Source organism: Prosopis cineraria, unplaced genomic scaffold (assembly GCF_029017545.1).
Source record: "Prosopis cineraria cultivar Desert tree isolate PC_DT_omini unplaced genomic scaffold, ASM2901754v1 PC11, whole genome shotgun sequence".
Classification (NCBI taxonomy): domain Eukaryota; kingdom Viridiplantae; phylum Streptophyta; class Magnoliopsida; order Fabales; family Fabaceae; genus Prosopis; species Prosopis cineraria.
The window spans coordinates 247,153-266,530 of record NW_026555342.1 but is presented as its reverse complement, the minus strand read 5'-3'; the positions used below and the strand labels follow the sequence as shown (position 1 = coordinate 266,530).

The following is a 19,378-nucleotide window of genomic DNA, read 5'->3' as shown; positions in this document are numbered from 1 at the left end:
AGTTCCTTTGTTTTTTCTCCATTTTAGTTCTTGTAATCTTGTTATGGCTATGAAAATTTTGTGTATTTGAAGGTTTTTGATGTTTATGAGTAGCTAAACTTTTTGCTCTATGATTATTTTGAACCTTTGTGTGGATTAACACTAAATTCCTCCTCTCTTTTGTGATTAATAATATATATGTATTTATTTTACTCTTTTCTTGATGCTTTTAAATGTTTAGCTACCATTTAAATGTTAGGTTTACTTGATTCATACTTGAGAAGACTAAGTTGAGTGTAGAATTTGGGTAAAATAATGCAAGAACTTGCTATTTGCATATTAAATGGATAGTTTTACTAGTAAGATAGAAATACACTTACTAGCCTTATATAACCATATTAAGGTTGGTGCTTAGAATTGAGTTTTATTGATTGTAATAAGAGATTGGGCAATTAATTTAACTAAACACTTGTTTATGACTTGAGAGAGCTTGTTCAAGTATTTAGGTTAGCACTTATGTTTATTAAAAGCATTTAGGAGAGGAGGTAATTTTGGTGTTATGAGATACAATGGAGATAAATAATCTTAAATTTCAATTTGTGTTTGAAGTTTGTGAATCAATTTTTTTTTAATTTTCTAGTGTTAATTTAGTTTGCAACATCATCTTCACCTAATAATGTTTTGGCTTAACTTAGTTTAACTCACTTAATCTTTTGTTTGATTGTTGTTTTTAAACAAATTCTCGAGGTAATAATACTTTACTTTCATTATATTACTTGGTACAACTTGTGCACTTATGGAGTGCAACAAATAACCTCACGTGCTATAATAATATTACCGTTGCTTTGGCTCCCTTTAACAAAACTACTTTGTTAAGGGCCTATCACTTTATCCATTATAGGTTTGAGTCTGTTGACAATCACCTTAGCAATATTTTTATAACTGACATTGCAAAGTGAGATCGCCTTGAATTCTTTAAGTCTTTAGATTATCAACCTTGGGAATGAGTGCTAATAGAGTGTTGTTCAATTCCTTAATCTTGCCAGGTTTGAGAAAGCTTGTAAACCATCTTGCCAGGTTTGAAAAAAGAAAGCTTGTAAACCATCTGGTCCTTATGCTTTAAAGGCTCTCATTTCAAAGACAGCTTCCTTAATTTCAACATCGTCAACCTATTAGTAAAGGTGGTTGATGTTAAAATCATCCAATCTAGGGAATCTTCTACAGGTTTGAAGGACTTTATTATCAACAAGGTCCCTTGTAAAGAACTTCCTGTAATAATCTAAGGCCAGACTTTTTAAATGATCATCAGCAAAAATCCATTCATTATCATCCTTCTGTAGGGCCTTGCTTCTATTTTTTCCTCTTACGAACCACAATGAATGCTATTTGACATATTTGTTCCTTCTTTTTTTAATGAAAAAATTATTTATTTTTCAAAATTATTTTTAAAATTTTATGATATTTTTTTAAACTTGAAAAAACTAGCTTTTTGATTATTTTAAGAATTTATTCTAAAAAGTTTTTTAAAAATAATGTGAAATAGTAGATAGAAGATAATTAATATCATAGAAATACATAGATATATAAAAATAACATAAAATATTAAAATAACTAAATGATAAATAATTTTTTAAGAATAGAGATCAACAATATTACAAAGAAATCATAAAATCTAAAAAATCTCTTAATAATATTTTTTATTATTGTAACCAAAAATAAAATACTTCTTTCTCCAACATCGCATTTGTTCATTCATATTTAACTTTATTATTTTTATTTACCACAAAATTCTATTGTTTTAAACGCATGATTATGTTAAAAATATGTCAATCTTTCACATCATTTCTCCTCTCTTAAGGATAAAAACAATCACTAAAAAAAAGCAAGTTAGTTACTAGCTCAAGAAGGGAAATATATGTGTAACAATGAATGCACAAATATTATCACCAATCAATCTCAACAACCACAAGACCAGTTTTAGAAACTTGAGAATCTAATACCAAGTTGTAATGTTTTCCTTATTAGCTCGACACTTAGCTAAAACCTCCATGGTATGTATAGATTAAATCATATGATTACCAAACCATGGTTGTAGACTTTAATCAGTTATTAAAAGACTAACTATAATAGGAAGGAAAGGACAAATCAAAGGTCTATTATGGTTAAAAAGTTTTAAAAACAATTATTAGAATATTCACTTTACAATCCAATAACAACTTCATTTGACAATATAAACATTTTAAAGTTGAAACCCTAAGTTTAATAACTTAAACATTGAAATCAAATATAAATTAATTTAAAATAGAGTATAAACGTATACGAAAGCATGAAAATCATCCCATATAAGGAATAAATCAATTTAGGGTCAAAAGAGCCAAAATAGCATTTCTAGAACAATACACTGTGGCATAATGTAGATACGTTGCACACTTTAGGGAAGTTTGGAATTATACTATAGCATAACATTTTACACTGCAATATAAAATGCAAAACTCATGACATGCTATCTTGGCAAACTTCTAACATGTTCTAAATTTTCATCCCACGTCCGATTGAAATGATCTTAGGTTTATGGTCTATAGAAAGCTCTTTTAAAACTCTAACTCATGGCATCAGTTTTATTTTCAAACTCTGACCTAATCACAAATTGAACACCAAAATATAAACTAGGATATTTTCATCTTATCCAGGTATCTAGGTGCTCAAAATTCACAGCAAGTGCCAAAAGTGCAACCCAACACTTAGACCACACTCAATAGACTTAGGACAACTTATGTAACACACCATAACAACAAGATATCACATATTTCACAAATTTAATCTTCAACCCTAAACTTATCAAAAGTAAAGAGAGAGGAATTTTAACATCAAAACTCACAATTTGCTGTTACAATCATCTTAAATTCAAAAGCCATACTTACACTAATATTTTGAGCCTTTTCCAGACTTTTCAAATTACAACACACCATTATAGGGTTCAAAATACAATCAATCAATATAAACAATTAAATAGTGCAAGAAATATCAAAATATGCATTTTTTAGTTAGCATTATCAAATTAGTTACACATATATAAATCAAAATAAAGAGGCCTACATCAGGAAATAAGGTTCTTAAACCTTTGATACTTTTTCATTTTCTTGACTTGAGCTAGTGCTTGTAAAATATTAAATGAGGGGTGATTACAACTACTTATTAACCAAGGTATATCAAACATATATTAATGCAAATGGCACATTCAAATGAAACATATTTACTTATTAAACCACCCAATTCATAGAGTCACAAAAATAACAATCATGTGACATTAGATTATTTGGCATGCAAGGTTCATAACACTAACAACCATATGCCTTTTATAAAATGTGCAAGACCTTAAAAATAATAATCATATAGCCATATAATGATATACATAATTAATGCCAATCTTATACCTTTTTGGTACCTTCAACATGAAACCGTTGCTATTTAGTAGAATTCATCCTTGTCATTAGACTACCCAAGTCTTTCATTTGTGAGGAACTACTCGACTAAGGCTACTACATTTACTTGTAAGTTACAACTTTCTCCAATATTAACAACTAAAGGTGTCATATCTCTAAGCTAGCATTCTCATGAATTGGTAGAGACTAATTAGATTCAAGTCTTTCGAAAAACAAGTGGAACAGTCCCCATACAATAATGGGATAATGACTACCATTCGATTCAAACAGTTGGCAGTCTAGGTAGTTTTTGATTTCAATGGTAAGCTATTAATACCACATGAATTTATCACTACTCCTCCCCCTAGGAGAACTCCCACCATAAATGATCATGCTATGCATATGATTATCACAATTAGCATGCAATTTATCATCATCATTTTCATCATAACATAATTATTGTATGTTTTTTGCATGACAAATTAGCACATAAATTCACACTTACTTACAATTTTCTTTACATAACTCTACATAACTCATCAATTTATCATCATCCCATATTACTCATTTAAGATATGAAACAAGCACAAGTTTTATTTAAATTAGTCTATATCACAACAACCATTCTATTTGCAAGTTCACACACATTTATTTTCAATATCTCATAAATCATAATATATGATTTTTAATATTTCATGCCACCCTTGCATAAAAGCACATTCACATATCTTGACAATAGTTGATAAAAATCAGTTAACTAATTAACTAGAAAAAGTAAAAGTAAGATTTTCTCCTGTTATCTCAAACCTTTAAGAGGTTAAAGGTTATCTTTTAATCACAACTTGCTTTTTGAGCTAATTTCAAGCTCACCAGTATTTCATGAGGTTAGTTTATAATAACATTAACACTCATCACTAAAAATGATCAAAATTACTAATTTCAACATCTAATTTCATACTTTGACAATTAAATTTCTCAACTACAAGATTCACCTCACATCCAATGAGTTTATTAACTTTCATTAATTTTATTTAGCTTTCAATAACTTAAATAATTACTAATATATCATCTGACAATCTAAAATCATCATAAATGTCACAAATTACTCACTTCCAACTTTTAGATTTCAACCCTTTAATCACCAAAAACTCTCAACTGTTGAGTTTAATTATTACATTAAGTTTATTAACTCTTTATAACAATAGTTAACTTCTTTAAACCCATCTACCAATAGTAGTGGCTTCCAACAATCCAACCTTCATCACTACTTTAATGCACAAATTCATCCATAATTGAGAGCTCACTCTCATGGACATATAAAACATTATCTCTAAACTTAGATAACTTAAACAACTCTTACTATCTCGATTTAAGCCAACGGATTTGGACTCAAAGCTTTGAAGGTCTGAAAATAATTTTTCAATTACAAACCCTAACTTAAAAATGGTTTAGAGAGGAAAAAGAATGGTAGAGGAGGCTTATCTTAGTGATTAGAAGCTTTAAATCTCTCGAAAACACCAATAAAATCATGCCACGAGCCCCAACAAAGAGAATCATGAGCCCTTTTGTTCTCTTCTTCTTCCTTTCTATTTTCGCACACACAAATGCCTTCTTAAGTCTAATTTTCAACATTATACTGTAGTGTAAATGCATTATGTTGCAGTGTAATGTGGCCAAATTCTAATTTTCTCTTTTTAATTTAAGCCTAGATGGCCTAATTCATTTTTAAACCCAATCCAATTGCTAAAGTTAAACCCAATAGGCTTATTAGCCATTTGTAACCATCCTCAAACTCAATTATATTTAAATTTACATAATTATCCTTTATTAGCTTGATTAATCAAGGGGATGATTTTTGAGATGTTACATTTTTTAATGCTCCAATGTTTAGCACATGCGTCTTCCTTGCACTGTTCTTTAGCTCTAGAGGCCTCGTTGAATTTCTGGCCTTTTTAGTTCATACTTCTCCACATTTCCTAGAATTACACAAGCTTGGCTTTTTAATTATAATGCATTATTTTATAGTATAACAAGTAAGAGATACCCATGATAGAACATCCCTTCAACAAACAAGAACACACACATGGATGCATCTACATCAATCCTTCTCCAAACACTTTATTAATTATTGTTAAAGATTTAATCAAATGGTGATGATAATAATGAAGGATGAGAAGATGATGAAACTTGAAATTGAGTTGTGAGGATTACTTCAAGGAGCAAGGGAAATGACTTAGGTTTTATTACATGAAGAGGATAAGGAGCTCACTTTTTCAAGCGACTCACACTTGCTGAATTGAGACACACCCTTATGATTGTAAGTTTGAAAGAAAATGGAAGAGTGGAAGTTGAAGAGGGAAGGAAGAAGACGTGTAGAGGTCGTCAATAAAGATGATTGAGGAGAGGGTACTATTTTAGAGACTGAAAATTTTTGAGTCCCGTGAATTTGAGTTGAATAAACAATGTTACTATTGAAAGGATGAAGGAGGGTAAATGTTATGATTTTTTTTTATAGTTGATTTTTTTTCAATACTTTATAAGATATTTGATGCTTTCAAAAAAAAAAGTTTGTAATTAAATTTATACATTTACTCTTTTAATAATTATTTATTTTTAATTGTAAATAAAAATTATGATCCTACTTTTTTTATGGTATTTTAATAATTCAAGATCTTTTATGGTCGTTAGTGTCTCGATTGTCTTTAATGTCTCATTTGATTCTCATTTTCCCTTGAGGTGAAAATTGATTTAGGTGAATCAGCAATTTGATTGCTAGCTTGTTACCCCTTACCCACGCCTGCATCAATCACATGAGTAGTGTGGTTGAGACTGGAGAGCACGAACGTATATATACTCAACTCAAGCTTATCTCATTTCTCATTCTCACACGTACACTGTGAATTCGTCTTCTTCCACCTCCAATCATACATACTATTCATTCTGTTCTTTGTTCTCTTCTCTCTTCTCTTCCCAAAACCCTAGGATTCCTTCGTTCCAGCCATGGCGGACGACCCTGTTGTTGTCACTCCTCCATCGTTATCTGCGGCTGCTCCTCTTGGCTCCTCTGTCATCTCATTGGTCAACAGGCTTCAGGATATCTTCGCCAAGGTCGGAAAACAGTCCGACATCAACCTCCCTCAGGTGGCCGTCGTTGGCAGCCAGAGTAGTGGCAAGTCCAGCGTTCTTGAGGCTCTTGTCGGGCGGGACTTCTTGCCCCGTGGAAGTGATATTTGCACCAGGAGGCCACTCTTGCTGCAGCTCGTCCAGATTAAGAGGAAGCCTCATGGCACCGAAGAGGAATATGGCGAGTTTCTGCATTTGAACGGGAGGAAGTTCTATGACTTCTCTGAGATTCGCAGGGAAATTCAGGTGCTCTGAATTCTGATGTCTTTGTCGTCACTAGTGATTTCTATCTTTTTCTTTCTGAGTGGAAATTGCTTATATTGAGAGCAATTAAGTTTTGTAGTGTTTGAAGTTGTTTATTAAGGTGGTTTTTCCCTTTATTTTTGTTGGATGTGTGGTGGCCAAACTGATTTATTAGTTGTTTGGGAGTGATAGATTTGTATTCTTAGCTATGGGAAGTTTCGTTTCTTATCGGGGGTTGAAATGCTGGGAATGTAGTTTATTTCCCCCTACTGCTAGCTTGCAAAATTATGTCGAGTGGGAATTTGTTTTTGGATCGCGAGGCAGGAATTCCAGAGTGTCTGTTTATGTGGGCCATTTTGAGTTACGAGTTTCATTTTTTTTTTAAAACTAGTTTGATCCATTGGTTTGAATTTGAGCAGTTGATGTGGCGACGGAAGTGAGATAATCTGGAGTTTAGGTTTCCTCCTATCTGATGCACTATGCATTTTGAACATTTTGTGGTGTTTTTGCTCTTTGATGTACCCATCGGTATTTGGAACAATAATGGGTACGTGAACAAACATATATTACAGGGGCAAGATAGGAGGTGAGACTTTTAAATTCTTGAGAATCTTAAGCAGTTTGATGCCTTTATGTTAGTTCAAATTAAGGATACCAGCCCATTCAAGCTTGTATGAAAATCTGTTATTGAAATTCTACAGAAAAGTAATTTTCTAGATCCTGTCAGCCATGGTCTCAACTTTGGCATGTTTATGAGGGAGGCGAAGACTTTGATGGCCTTGCCTTTACCATCTGGGTGACTCTGATCTATTCATTCTTGCTATCCTTCTTAAATATTGCATTGGAAGTGGCAACCAATACCCCCAGAACAGGAGATCTGGTTTCTACATTGTGGAGGGCCTCCATCTGATGGAATAAGTTGCTCGCTATTCTTGGTGAAACTTCAGTGTGCCTTGCAAACTAAGATCATTTCTTGAGGACTTGAACAGAAAAAGGATGATATGGCTTTGTGGCAGATCTTCTCTGAACTTTGATATATATGGTTAAACGTGAATGCACAAAAATATTTTAGGGGCATGTATACCTGTAGAATTAGTTTGGAATAGAATTTGTTTGTGTAGTCCTTATGGTGCTCTGTTCATGGATTTTCTGGGGGAAGTGTTCTGGTTGTTTTGCGTAGGGATTGGACAGCTTTGTATCATGTTCAATTCTTTTTGTTTGTGTTCTTTCTATCAACACTTCTTTCTTTTTTTCCTTGGAGGATGCCTTGTTCTCCACTGATCTTTTCTTCTAAGAAATTTTTGGGATTTGGCTGTAGGCTGAAACAGAGAGGGATGCAGGAAGGAACAAAGGTGTTTCAGACAAGAAGATTTGTCTAAAGATCTTTTCTCCAAATGTTCTTGATATCACCCTTGTAGATCTCCCTGGCATAACAAAAGTTCCTGTTGGTGACCAGCCTTCTGATATTGAAGCTCAAATCAGAACAATGATTATGTCATATATAAAAACTCCTACCTGTGTCATTCTTGCTGTCACGCCAGCAAATTTGGATTTGGCTAATTCAGATGCTCTTCAGATGGCTAGAATTGCTGATCCTGATGGTGAACTTTAGCTTCCATATGGTTAAAACTATAATCATTTAATTTCACAACCCCATGATAACTGATTATTCTTTCTGTTGCAGGTAGTAGAACAATAGGTGTAATCACAAAGGTGCATCATGCGATTCCAACAATCTATCATGCAAGTGTATTTTCAAATTTCTTTTACTCTTGTCTTGTTTTGACAAAGTTTGGAACATCTTCTGTGGATATATAGTTGGATATCATGGATAGAGGTACTGATGCCCAGAATTTGTTGCTTGGAAATGTTGTTCCTCTCCGTCTTGGTTATGTGGGTGTTGTTAACCGTAGTCAGGAGGTAATAATGTTATTATACTACAACAAAGATGTTGTTTGAGTAAATTTTGTCTTTATGTGTTGCTTGATTTATTCTGTTGAAATTAGTGTTTTTGAATACACAGAAGAGAGGACATATCAAAAGGAAACGTATATAACTGTGATTATTTGATTATCATGCTGGTCAACTATCTGGGCAAAACAAGTGCTTGTCAACTTGAAATGATGAAATCTGATTTCTGTTATTTCATTTAATTAGGATATTCTTATGAATAGGAGTATAAGAGATGCTCTTGTTGCTGAGGAGGAATTCTTCTGCAGTCGTCCTGTAAGAAAGTATCCTTGCTTAGTTGTTTCAAGCGAAGCCAATTTATATGCTGAATTTTTTTAACATATATGTCATTTATAGGTGTACAATAGCATAGCAGATCGTTGTGGTATTCCTCAGCTAGCAAAGAAATTAAACAAGGTAGAGTCTTTGTTATGTCAAAAGCTCAAATTATTTTGTAGAAAACTTTTTTGATGGTTTTGAAATGCTGTTGATCATAAGCATGTGCTTGCTCTTTCAGAAGAACAAATTCTCTAACTTTCTTTCTTGCTCTGTTAGGATCTTCAACTTTACAATGCATGAAAAATTTTCTTCTTGGTATTGTTCAGTAATTTCCATTCAACACAAAAATTGGGAAAAATTGCAAAGGGTGTTCTTGATCTCGAAATCTTATTTTAACCAGTCTGATTTAGTGGCTAGGCCTTGAAACTTAGTTCCTGTCATTTCTATCATGTTCCTGTCATTTCTATCATGCTTGGAAAATGGGTAATGCAAACAAGAATTAGGTTGCAAATGAATACCTTCATATCCGGTTGACTAATTGATGACAAAATACTTTGGGTTGTCAGGATTGAGTTCAGAAGGTTTGAGAGATTATGGTCAATTTCTGAAATGCCGCAAGTCGGGACAGAAGCCAGTCTTAAGGAATTATTTTGGGAGGATCTGGAGGGGTTGATTCGACACATATCACAGAGTGAAAAGATTTTTATTGGAGGAGACTTTAATGGGCATGTCGGGAGGGAAGCTGGTCAGTATGCGAGGGTGCATGGTGGTTTTGGTTTTGGAGAGCTAAACAATGAAGGGCAAACTCTTCTTGATTTCTCATTGGCGTATGATTTTAAGATTGCCAACACTTGTTTCAAGAAGAGAGATGAGCATCTCATTACCTACAAAAGTGGAGCCTCAAGGTCGCAGATTGATTTTCTTTTGGTTAGGAACACAAATAGAAAACTTTGTAAAAATTGTAAGGTGATCCTGGAGATGCTGTAACGACACAACATAGGGTCCTAGTCCTTGATGTGTGTATTATGAGTAAAATCCAAAAACGTCGACAAGTAGTAACACCAAGGATTAGGTGGTGGCAATTAAAAGGTGAGAAGCAAGATATTTTCAAGCGAAATCTTTTGGATAAAGGAATTTGGGATTCTCAGGGAAGTGCTAACATCATATGGGAGGATATGGCTAAAAAGATACGGGAGGTTGCAAAAGTAGTTTTGGGAGAATCGAAAGGTTCTGGTCCGAGAGATAAGGAGTCTTGGTGGTGGAATAATAGTGTACAGGACAAAATCAAGTATAAGAAGAACTGTTTTAAAGCCATACATTTGTGTAACAATGAGGAAAATTGGGAGAGGTACCGTATGGCTAAGAAGGAAACTAAGAGAGCTGTGGGTGAAGCTCGTTCTAAAGCTTTTGAAGAATTTTATAAGAACCTTGAGACGAAGGAAGGAGAGCAAAATATTTATAAGATTGCCAAGAGTAGGGAGAGAAAATCAAGAGATCTAGAACAGGTAAGGTGTATTAAGGATGAAGAGGGAAGAATTTTAGTTACAGATGATGAAATTAAAAATAGATGGGAGACTTATTTTTCTAAACTTTTCAATGATGGAGAGGATTCATCTAGTAACTTGGAGGATTTAGTAACTGGTGAAGGAGAACAAAATTTGTCATTCTATCGAAAAATACGTGATAAGGAGGTAAAGGAAGCTCTTAAGAAAATGGCAAATGGTAGAGCTAACGGACCTGATTGTATATCTATCGAAGCGTGGAAATGTTTAGGTGAAGAAGGGGTGAGATGGTTAACTAAGTTATTTAATGTGATTTTACGGTCCAAGAAAATGCCTGATGAGTGGAGGAGAAGTACATTAATTCCTATTTATAAAAATAAAGGAGATATTCAGAATTGTACTAACTATAGAGGGATTAAACTCATGAGCCACACAATGAAATTGTGAGAGAAAGTAATTGAGCACAGGTTGAGATTGGAGACAAGTATTTCTGAGAATCAATTTGGTTTTATGCCAGGTAGATCAACTACAGAGGCGATTTATCTACTAAGGGGATTAATGGAAAAGTATCGTTGTAACGATAAAGATCTACACATGGTTTTTATTGATTTGGAAAAAGCTTATGACCGTATACCAAGAGAAGTGCTTTGGAAAGCATTGGAAAAAAAGGGAGTACGGATTGCTTATATTAAAGCCATACAAGATATGTATGAGGGGGTAAAAACTAGTATAAGAACGCCTAGTGGTCAAACAAAGGATTTTCCTATAAAGATTGGACTACATCAGGGATCATCTCTGAGTCCTTATTTGTTCAACTTGATTTTAAATGTTTTGACGGAACATATTCAAGAGGAAATCCCGAAATGTATGCTCTTCGCGGATGATATAGTTCTTATAGCAGAGACAAGAGAAGAGGTTAATTGCAAACTTGAGTTATGGAGGAGGACATTGGAGTCGAAAGGTTTTCGTCTGAGTAGAAGTAAGATGGAATATTTATATTGTAAATTTGATAAAGGACTATTCGAAAATAATTTGGAAGTGAAATTGGGAGATCAAATTATACCTCAAGTGGAAAAGTTTAGATATTTGGGAGCCATTATTCAAAATGATGGCGAAATCAGTGGAGATATTTCACATAGAATTCAAGCTGGGTGGTTTAATTGGAGAAAAGCTAAAGGAGTTATTTGTGACCGTAAGGTGCCTAATAAACTTAAAGGAAAGTTTTATCGTACTGCTATCAGACCGGCAATGTTATATAGTAGTGAATGCTGGGCTCTAACGGGACAGCAAGAGCATAAAGTTGGAGTAGCAGAGATGAGAATGTTACGATGGATGTACGGACATACACGTAAAGATAAAATTCGAAATGAGCACATACGTGAAAAAGTGAGGGTGGCACCTATTGAGGAAAAAATGGTAGAAAATCGGTTGAGATGGTTTGGGCATGTACAAAGAAGACCAAGGGAGGCACCAGTGAGAAGAGTGGAACATATAACTTTGAGTCCGATTAAGAGAGGTAGAGGAAGGCCTAAGAGAACACTCTTGGAAGTTGTTGAACGTGATCTCTTAATTAATAATATTTCTAAAAGCTTAATAAATGATAGAGCACAATGGCGTCTTGCAATCCATGTAGCCGACCCCACCTAGTGGGATAAAGGCTTGTTGTTGTTGTTGTTGTTGTTGTAGAGTTGCTTGCAATTTCTTAGTTCCAGCTTTGTCACCTGCACATCTATTTGCAGATTCTTGCACAACATATCAAGGCTGTGCTTCCGGGGTTGAGAGCACTTGTCAGCAATTCATTGGTTTCTGTTGCGAAGGAGCTTGCAAGCTATGGAGAAATCACTGAGTCCAAGGCATGTATTAGTATTTGAATGTGTCTTTCTTACTTATATTTTTTACTATATAAGTATACTTCTTACAGTAGATGACATCCACTATGTTTTCTACTTTTGCTGGCTATTTTACCTTATTCTGTTGACAGCTTTTTTCTTTTTGTTCTCCAATAGGCTGGTCAAGGTGCTCTCCTTCTGAATATTCTTTCAAAATACTGTGAAGGTACCTTCTGGATCCTTAGCTCCTTAATAACCATTACGTCTTTTAACTGATATCCTACATTCCCACAAATATTCCACTTCCTCAGTAGTTTTTTATTGATATTCCTCGTATAATTGAATTTACAAGTTTAGTAATAGTATTCCCAAATTTTTGTTGTTGAAACAGCATTCTCCTCCATAGTAGAGGGAAAAAACGAGGAGATGTCTACATCTGAGCTTTCTGGTGGAGCACGAATTCGCTTTATTTTTCAATCAATATTCGTGAAGTGCTTAGAGGTATATATAGTTATATACCTTCACATTTACATGAGCAGTCATCATATTTATATTAATGCTATGCCAAAATCTGTGTATGGTCACCTCTGAGTTAATCCTTTATTGATTATGGTTTACTTGTATGTTTTGACAACATGAAATTGAAGAAAATCTTCTGCTTTAATCCATAGATAGTTACTAAATTGAGCGAAATCTAGGTCCAAGGTATTGGGACATAATTTTTTTTTGTTTTTTTGTTTTTTTGGGCTGCTTTTCACAGGCACTAAATTTAGAGATCTAATTTGCATTAAGACATTTCTGAAATAATTGAATCTCTAGTTCGTGGCTTTTCTGCTATGGAACTTTACATATCAGAATCAGCATCAAGGTTCCGTACTTAAGTTTCCCCCCCTCTTTAACCAAGTTGTTAATGTCAGAATCCGTGTTGACATGTTTGTTTGTTGAATTTGAAGACTGCAAATGGACACTAAAGACTGCCATTTTTGTCTTATAAAATGTTTTGAAACTCATCCTGAATTCTGTACCCATTTTAGCAACAAAGTGGAGCTTTCTGATCGATTTTTTTAATGAAGAAAGCAATGACAATGGTTAAATGAAATAATGAAGTTGTTCGTTTTATTCATGTGATTTAAACCCTGGCCATCTCATGGAAGCACGATCATAATAAACATTACTGACATAATTAGATGATTTGCCATGCTCAATAGGTCAACAATTGGAGTTTCCCCTTCCATATTTCATGGTATTTGTCTTTTTCTTCATTTCGTGTGGAATAATGATCAGTTGAGTCTTTCGGTAACACTCTGCATTATAATAGTTTGGATATTTTTGCTTTAGTGCTATGCCCATTTTAATTGTATAGAATATGGCTGTCACACGCAGAGCTGCATTCCCAAGAGCCAATAAGAATAGACATTGACTGTGATAAAAGAAACAATACATTACAGATGCTGTGATTTAGCAAATGCATTAAGTGCTTGTTCAGAATTTTATGCCATATCTGTTGAGTGTTTGACTTAACATTTCTCTGCTCTTGAAGAATCCATTCTTCTATCTCAATACCTATTCTTTCTTTTTTAATACATTATTTTCTTCAAATCTATCATATGTAACATGCAAAAATGCCTGCACCTGAAACAATTGAATTTTTGAGTTTTTGTTAGCTCTTGGAAGTAGGAACATGTTTAATTTTATTATAGAAACCCTCTTCTTTCATAGCACTATATAAAACCTTTTACACTTGCGATTTTTTTTTAATTAAACAGATTTAACTAATTTATACTCTAAATTATAAAACAATTTTGAAGATACTCCTGAAAAATTAGTTTCTTCATCTTGTACTGCATTGAATTTGAACAAATTCCAGATTGGGTATCTGTTATTCAATGAAAAAAGTCAATACACGAGCTCAACAAACTTGGGAGAGGCTGTTGCAGGTCAACACTCTCATCCCATAGTTATCACAGGGAAATCAGATGTGATAAAACAGAATTGAAACTTTTACAATAACATAAAAAACATAATGCTATTTTCTTTGAGCTTGGTGTAATTAAATGAACCTTGCAGGAAGTGGATCCATGTGAGGATTTGACTGATGATGATATTCGAACTGCCATACAAAATGCGACTGGAGCTAGATCAGCATTGTTTGTTCCTGAAGTAGGGTTTATTAGATTTCTTTCTTTCTTTTTCTTTTTCTATTTCTATTTCCTCAGTATTTTTTTTAATTAAAACCTTTCGAGATCAAATTATTCTCAATTCTTATATCAATTAAATGCCTTTCTTTCCTTCTTGAGGACCTTTTCCCCCCATATGTTTCCATGCAATTAGGTGCCATTTGAAGTTCTTGTGAGAAGACAAATAGCTCGGCTATTGGATCCAAGCCTTCAATGTGCTAGGTTTATATACGATGAATTAATAAAGGTAGGGCTTAATGGCTTGCCATTTCTGCTGAGCCTTACTTTACCCTCCTATGAACATACTTCTATTATATTTCTTGTTTCTTCAGATCAGCCATTGCTGTATGGTGAATGAGCTGCAGCAGTTCCCTTTCTTAAGAAAGCACATTGATGAAGTCATGGGGAACTTTCTGCGAGAAGGCCTGGAACCCTCAGAGAATATGATTGGGCACATTATTGGAATGGAGGTATGCGGGAATTTGAATTCTTTGAAAATTGAAGTGAAATCTATATATGCTTCATTGGTTCTACCTTCTCTATCTACTGCTATAGTCATGTCATTGGTGGCCAATCAATGGTAAATATTCAAACTTCTGTTAATTTACAATGAACATTCTTGGTTCTGCCGCACAAACACTTCCAACAAAGTGATTTATGCCATAAATGGTGCCATAGCTGGAAACCACTGACATGCTGCTAGTCATTCAATTCGTGTTGATTTTGATGGTCAGTTTATCAATGTAAAATGATCAACTTCCTTATCCATATTTACTAATTTAAATATAAATTACTGAAATTTGCAGATGGACTACATAAACACTTCTCACCCAAATTTTATTGGTGGAAGTAAGGCATTTGAGATTGCAATGCAACAGACACAGTCTTCTAAGATTCCTCTTTCAGTTTCTAGGCCGAGGGTATCCATAATTGCATATCAAATCATTTAGTTTCAACCATATACATTCCATGTAGCGGATTATAATTTTCTCTCCAACCTTATTAATATCCGATAGGATGGCATGGAAACAGATAGGGGATCAGCCTCTGAAAGGTCTCGAGCTATTCTTGGAAGGCAAGCTAATGGATTTGTGGCTGATAAGGTATTTAATCGTCGTATCATTTTGTTTTTGTTTTTTTTTTTCGTTTTTTGCCTGAAATTGTGTCTTATCAATTAAAGCAGACATTTTCCATCCACAAACAGCTTATTTCTTAGTTTTAAGGAGCAAGATATTTACCAGAGCGTAAGCTACATTTTACACTCTTGTGAATTAGTCAAAAATAGCCCTCCCTGGGTGAAAAAGAGAAAAACATTTTAATTTCTTAAGTTTTTCATTAATTTGTTGTGATTTGTTCAATCACCGCCTGAAATGTGATAGAGCTCGTGATTTTACTAAGATCTATAAGAGGAAATCAAGGAGGGCAATGAGGTTAGAAGATAACATTATTGTTGGTTCAGATATTTAACCTTTGGATCCTGGTTATAAGGAAAAGCCATCGGTGGCCTAGTGATGTGTTAGAGTCTTTCTAGTGTTGTGTTAAGAGTCTTTTAGGGGTTTGGGCTACATTAGAGTCACTTTTTTGGTCTTTAAATCTTCCCATTTTCCTAGAGAGAGGTGTGGAGTATTTTGAATATTGAGAGTGGTGAGGAGAGTTCCAGCCTATCGAATGCCAGGTTGGGGGTGGAGGAAGTCATCTTTCTTCATCATTTTATCTTCTGCTTAGTGTGTGTTTGTGAGTGAGTGACTTATATTTTGTGGTGTTGTTTGGTGGAGTGCATTTTGTCTGTTTCTGTCTGTACTTTGTCAGTTTCAGTTCCTTACTGTGCTTGTAGTCCAACTTTGTTGCTCAGAAATAGTAATTTTCAGTCCCCATTTATACTGTATTTTCTGGTTTATGCTTGTTTAAAGCTTATTAGAAAAGAGGGTTCCATCAAAATGTCAAAAGATGATTACCTATTTCATTGATTAAAGTATGCTTTACTTACATCCCAAAAAAATTCATAATCTTCTGAGCCCATTCTTTGGATTAAAAGGAGATTTGGAAATAATAGCTATAGGCTTAATTTCAATAACAGTCTTCAAGCACCGTGAAACTCGTAAAGGGACAAGTGAACCAAGCTTTTAGCAATGAGATTGTTAACTTTTTTCTGATCTAACTTCCACTATGTGAGCTTGAGATGCTTGTTTCCAATGTGCTTTTGCTCTTAGTTTCCCTTTATCTGGAAAAATTAAAGAAGAAAGGAAGAAAGGTTGAAAGCTTAATGTTTTAACACGTGATTATTTTTGTTAAAATATAGATGAGAACTACTGAGGCAGTTCAATGATAACAAATTGGAAGGGATTGAATAATACGCTATAAACCACATGTGGTCAATTTGTTTTGTATCAAATCATGGGGTAAACTGTAATTTACCCTTTCACTTAATCAGAATCCTATAGTTATTACTCAAGTTCTTATGAAACTAATTATTGTTGACAGGGTGTTCGTCCTGCATTGGATGTCGAAAGGGCTGCATCCTCTGGTAATCTTTTTTTACCCTTTAAAGTTTGAGTCTTCTGTGGATTGGTGAATGTCCTCAGTCATACTTGTTATTTTCTGGCTATTCAATTTTGGATTTACCTGTGAATATTGTCACTAAATTTATTTTTGTAATGCTCTTTTTCTATTTCAGGAACCTCTGGCAAACCAAGTTGGGTTATTTCATCCATTTTTGGCATTGATAGCCGTGTATCTGTGAGAGAGAGTACAGCAAGTAGCGGACAAAGTGAAACAGTTCACGTTATGGAACAGTCCTTGTCTACGATCCATTTAAGAGAGGTATATCTATTAATTTGTTAGTTGAATCAAATGTTGCTTGCATGTATATTTGCCTAATGTTCTTTGGTCCATGTAGCCCCCTCCTATCTTGAGGTCATCTGACAGCAATTCAGAGACACAAGCTAATGTAATTGCCGTAATGAAGTTGCTTTTGAGATCATATTATGGCATTGTTAGAAGGAATGTTGAGGACCTCGTGCCAAAAACAATTATGCACTTCTTGGTATTTCATGTCCTTCAGCTAAGCTTTGCAAATTTCTTGTTTATAAACTTAGATACTGCTATGATAATGTAGATTGGTTGGTTCGTTGGATTCATACCATAGGTATGGTTAGGTGAATATTTTCCCTGCTGCTTCATCTGTTGGGATCAGAGTCAGTAGCTAGCAATAATATGTAATAAATCTGATGGGTATCATCTTACCTTTGAAGTATGGAAATTGGTAGATGTATGAGAAATACAGTTAAAATCCATTAGGTGCTTCTTTTGTCTAATTCTCATAGCTGCCAGGCGGCTTTCTTTTGCGTGCTTGAAAAAATGACTTGAACCAATATTTTCATCCTTGGCATATTGCGTTTGGTTAATTTTTCCCCCTTTGTAAACCTTTTAAATATTGACCATATGCTCTATGCCAATTCTGTTGGAACTATAAAGCTTATGTGTGCTTGAATTTTCGATATTACTCAATTCTGACAATGCTGAGCCATATGCAGGTAAACAATACAAAACGAAACCTGCACAATGTTTTTATTCAAAAGCTGTACAGGTGATTTACAGTGGTTCTGCGCCTCTTAATTCATACATATTTTCAGAGATTATCTGAAGCATTGTCTTGTTGAATATGTTCTGTATGTTTCTATTCAGAGAGAACCTGTTTGAAGAGATGTTGCAAGAATATCCTGAGGTAGCTAAGAAAAGAAGGCACTGTCGAGAAATGCTCCGAATTTATCAACAGGCTTTTAATGTGGGTGATAGTCTTGTTATTTTTAACCAACGATAGCATCTAATTGGGTTTCCATTCTTTTTGTCAAGTTAATTTCTCCTTTGATTGAGATCGTTTCTTTGATGTTCTTTAACTAGCTTTATATATGCACACACACACACACACACACACACACACATATATAAGTCCACTAGGTTTTAACACGATGATTTGGAGTGATGAAATGTGGCTGGTGCATGATGACTGTATTTCCTCTTGACAGGAGTTGGATGAACTACCTGCTGAAGCTGAAGCAGTTGAAAAGGGTTACAGTTTGTGTGAACCAAATGTTCTGCCTAATATTCGTCGAAGGTCTTCTCACTCTGGGCCGCTTCGATCGCCACTCCATGTTCATTCGGATTCTAACGGTACTGCGAGGCCGCCAGGTTACTAATCCATTGTTTTGAGATCTTGTGTCTGAAGCTGAAATCAAATTGTTGAATTGGTTCCAAAGTATCATTCTTGGAGAAATTTATCAGTGCAGCTTACCTAATAGAGCAAAGTCGATTGGTTGATCAAATATTTTATTTTGATGTAAATCTGCACAATCCATAATAAATATTTAGGAAGTTAAATTTTGTTAATTGTTATAACTCCGCACCGTTGTTTCGTTGAATAACATTTTTCTTCTGGTAAAAAAAGAAATGTTATTATATATAATAGGGAGAATGACAGTGAAATTTTAAAAGAATAAATTAATAATAGTTAGATGCTCGAAAAAATTTTGTACAAAAAAAATTATAAATATTAATTTAAATATTTATAAATAAAAATTTTTGTTACAATCTAAAAATTATATTTGATATTTAATAATTTATTTTCAATTAAAACTTTTGGATTTATAATATTTTTTTTGAATGTAATTGAATTTATAATAATTTAAATTGATATTTTTAACTCATTTTTTTCAAAAATTTGTCAGAGACATAATTAGTATTAATTCAATATTTTGAGACCTAATTATCATTCTGTTTATATAATATTACTTACTATTATATAATATTACTTACTATGGTACCTAATCCCAAATTTGGGGTGACAAACACAAACCTATCTTTAAACATGTTTGGTT

At 33.8% G+C, this 19,378-nt stretch overlaps 1 pseudogene; it reads left to right on the top strand.

Annotated features, from left to right (window-relative positions):
- Window positions 1–6,266: 6,266 nt before the first annotated feature.
- Window positions 6,267–18,890, top strand: LOC129285984 (dynamin-related protein 3B-like; annotated as a pseudogene).
- Window positions 18,891–19,378: the final 488 nt, after the last annotated feature.